This window comes from Triturus cristatus, chromosome 3_2, assembly GCF_964204655.1.
Source record: "Triturus cristatus chromosome 3_2, aTriCri1.1, whole genome shotgun sequence".
In the NCBI taxonomy this organism is placed as follows: domain Eukaryota; kingdom Metazoa; phylum Chordata; class Amphibia; order Caudata; family Salamandridae; genus Triturus; species Triturus cristatus.
In genome coordinates this window covers 703993334-703997639 of record NC_140584.1, presented here as the reverse complement: position 1 = coordinate 703997639, position 4306 = coordinate 703993334, and the positions used below count along the sequence as shown (strand labels likewise).

Here is a 4306-nt window from a genome sequence, read left to right as displayed (position 1 = left end):
CGGGTCTTGTGGTCAAGAAGATGTAGTACCAAGTAACAATCAAGCCACAAATTCATACTAGACTAAAAGAAACCGAATAATAAAATAAAACAGACGTCAGATCCATCCAGCAAGCTTTGTCAACAAAAGTCCTAAGGACCAGTGTACAGGAGATAGTGCTTAGTGTTCAGGCACCAAAAATAAGACACGACCAGTATGAGAGTCAGAAGCCGGGTCTCCCTCACACTGATCCAGGAGAAGTTATGCTAAAATTCAATGCATTAATGGACAGTGCCACGTCTCAATCAGGTCAGAGGATTATTGTACAAACCCACAAAAAGTTAAGCTTGTCAGAACATACCTAGCAGCCCCATTTGAACCGGATAAAGTTTCCCCTGAACAAAAAGTTAACGCAACAAATAATTTTCACACTAGAATATGATTTGCAGGCTGGACACACCATTCTTAGTAGGGGGAAAATATTAAAACTGACAGTCAAAATCCCAGGGTTACGGCACATAGAATCCTCGGATCTCTTATCAATGGAATTTATCCCAACCAAAGATACCAAATGCATGGAACAAACCCTTACCACATGGAAACAGCGCTCCTCATTTGAAATTTCACACAACAATTTAAAGCCTGGGGCATAAAAGTATTTAACAAACCAAGTCATGTTACCCACAACCTTTTATATCAAAACCACTTCAACAATCAAGCAATGATCAAGAAAAACTCCAGAAAAGACCTCAGTATTCTCGGTGCTACAGAATGCCAGAGGAAGAAGTCTAAGTATGCTTATGAGGAGCATCGATCCGAATATGAATACAGATAGAGGCCAAAAGCAGTGGAGTTTGCTCCCAGCTACCCTAAACGCACACAAGGGAGATTGACCTAGAGAGAATTCATCAAGGAAGTCCAGGAGGAACGACCTACACCTTCTCTCATAGAACATAGCAGGGGCCAAAAAACTACTTGAAGAAGGTATACCACCTCAGGACTGGGTTATGTATGACATCATAGCGCTTCCGGAGACATGGGCACTGGATAACTTACTCCTGGAGGATTTTATCCATTACTGTGTGGGGGCAGAAAAGAAATGAGCGTTATAGGCTTCCAAAAGGGGGAATAGCAGTTTACGTGTCTACGGCATTCAATATCAAATCCAAACAGTTAAAATTCCCCGATCCAGGTCTGTAACTAATCAAATTTACTCATCGGAGTACTCATGATTTTAACCCAGTAGTTCTGCTGATTAGCATCTGCGTTCATCCAAACTCAAACAAGAAAAAAGAACTCAACTCCTTAATAATCTCAACGGTTTCAGACATAAGACTCGCTCATCCATCCTGGGACGTAATCCTGACAGGAGACTTTAAAGCCAATGTGATTATTACATCAGACGAGGACAAAAAACTAACAATAGAAAATATACATAGGAATGTGCGACCACATGACCAACTATCCAGACCGCACAGGTCAATCATTAGTAACTGCTCTGTAGTATCTGGGAATGAGGGTAATCAATGGTAGAACGAAGGAGGATGCCCCCAAAAACTCACCTGTCATGGAGCTAATGAAGGATCCATACTAGACTTCACAATTGTTTCTCTTTCATTGATGCCGTTATCATTACAGTTCTCAATCAAATTTACCACCTTGAGTGATCACTCTTACCAACATACACATATTAGTATAATTCCTCCAAAGCATAGTATCACCCCAGCATTGGTTGGGCATATACATTTGATGGATCTCTGACATATTATCGACAGACACATTATCGAACTACACAAATATCGCAACAAATATATCGACATCAAAAATATCGACATTGTATACTTATTTAAAAAACTACACTAATATCGACACTACAATATCGTAATACAATTATATCGATCACACAAATATCGCACACATTAATATCGAAATACTAAATATCGACATAAGTTAATAAATATGACACATGTCACAAATATCGATAACCAAAATATAGACATCAATAATATCGTTTTTTTAAATATATCGACAATTCTAATACTAATACAACCAATACTTTCAACAACATAAAGACAATATTTTACCAAAACATACATTTTCAAATGAGATTCTACTTAAACATAAACATAACATTTATAGCGATCTCTATATTTAACAACATAATAAAAAAAAACTAAAATAATTATCACATTAGCATTTCGAACACATTTAAATAAAATTAGTACACATTATAAACAATCTTTTTATATATAATAATTTAAAACTCTCCTCCTTTAAAACTAAATATACTCTTACTTAGCATTTTCCATAAAAGGAAACCAATTAACTAAAAAAAATTCAAACCATCCAATAGAAAGGCCACATACAGAAAACAACCAATAACATTCAAGAAACAATTTGAAACCACTATATAAACCAATTAAAACAAGTGTTCCACGGTGCCTTAAACCAAAGCATTGAACGAAGAAGAAGCTCTACTAAACAGAAGAAACCTACATCCTATTACTATTCTAAAAACGTAAGTAAATATTCTTTTCTAACTAAACTGCCAAATTAAACTAAAACACTAATTTATCTTTACTCAAATAAATAACTAACTTATATATTCCATCTCTTTATGTTTCCACTACAGATATTACTCCAAACAGCTAAAGAAAATATTGAAGATTGCCAGAAAAGACTCACTAAAAAGTAAATATACTATCAAAATACTTTATAAAATATTAATTAAATCCTACTCAAACCCCAAAACATCCTAAACCCCTAAACAAATCCATGTTCTCTTTTTTAAATTGTAAAAAACCTGTATAAATTAACACCTATAGTCTATACCACTGGGCATGAGGGTAGGCTCTGTTTGCTTAGTGAGAGGTTAGGCTACTGCATCTTATTTATTAGGCAGGAGGGGCACATAGTAAGAGGGGTAGGAGACGGGGGTACATTGACATGTGGTGGGGGAGGGGGGGTAGAGAACTGGGTGGAAAGGTTGTTCATTCTCCTGAATAATTGGTCTTGATGATAAATGTGTGGTACTTCCGGGACAGATGAAGGTGGGGGAAGGTTTTTTGAATTGTTAATTTGTAAAACAATAAAATAAGTTTCTTCAATAAAAATATAGTCTATACCAAACAGCAATACCACCCCACTTAAAAAACTAAACCAACCACAACAATAAATGTTCTTTAACTTTCAGAGACTAAATCAACTAAACAACATTTTTGCGACAAACAACATCTTCATTCAAATACAACAAAAAAGACTTGGTAAGTATATATAAAAAAATGCTTTTTTGCTAATTTCATATAAAGATATAAAGTACTATAGCATATATTTTCATATACATTTTTTCCAGAATTGTAACACATCACGATGACAGAAGAAGCCCAATTTATAACTTCGCAGAAAGGAAAATTCCTATTGTGTTACATGGGTTACACATACACCCAAGAAAAGCAGACGGACCGAAAAGTGAACTGGAAGTGTACTAAATATTATTCTAACAAATGCTACGGCCGAGCAACAACAAGAGAAACAACTGTACTATATACAAGAGAGCATAACCATCCACCCAATCTCTCTGAAATAGAAGTCAGATCAACTCTTGAAAATATCAAAGAATTAAGCACAGGTTCACAAACTGCTACAAGTGTAATCCTAAAAGAACTATTACCTAGAGTGCCCAAAGAAGCAAGAGGCCAATTACCATCAATTGCTTCTATAAAAAGAACTATTGCTAGGACCAAAAAAGCAACCACGACAACTATACCATCCCCTAAAACTTTTCAAGAGATCATCATTCCACCAGAATTAAGTATCACCCACAATAATGAACCTTTTATTTTTTTTGATAACAAAAGCCCAGAAAAAAGAATCATAATGTTTGCTACTGGAAACAATATAACTAAACTGCAACAATGCCAAACATGGATGATGGATGGCACCTTTACAATATGCCCAAAACCATTCTATCAGCTTTACACAATACACGGTCAATATCACAACACTTCCATACCTTTAATTTATGCACTATTACCTAACAAACAAAACACAACATATGATGAAATGCTAGGAAAAGTAAAACAAAAATCTAATGATTTTTACCCTCAAACAATTATCATAGACTTTGAGCAAGCCATGATAAATTCCATTCTAAACCTGTACCCCCATACAGCTATCCAAGGATGTTACTTCCATCTTAACCAATGTATATGGAGACATTTACAAAAATCTTCACTAAGTGTAGAATACGCCACTAACATAAGTTTTGCACATCAAATAAAACTTCTAACAGCCCTAGCTTATGTACCAACCACAGATGTTGCAGAAC

General features: G+C 35.3%; 1 long non-coding RNA gene across 1 annotated transcript; it reads left to right on the top strand.

The window, feature by feature from the left end:
• The first annotated feature begins 2609 nt into the window (after positions 1-2609).
• On the top strand, positions 2610-3747 carry LOC146858001 (uncharacterized). Its single transcript, XR_014979638.1, has 3 exons — positions 2610-2670; positions 3173-3242; positions 3332-3747. It is a non-coding gene; the product is annotated as an uncharacterized LOC146858001 (long non-coding RNA).
• The last annotated feature ends 559 nt before the right edge of the window (positions 3748-4306 follow it).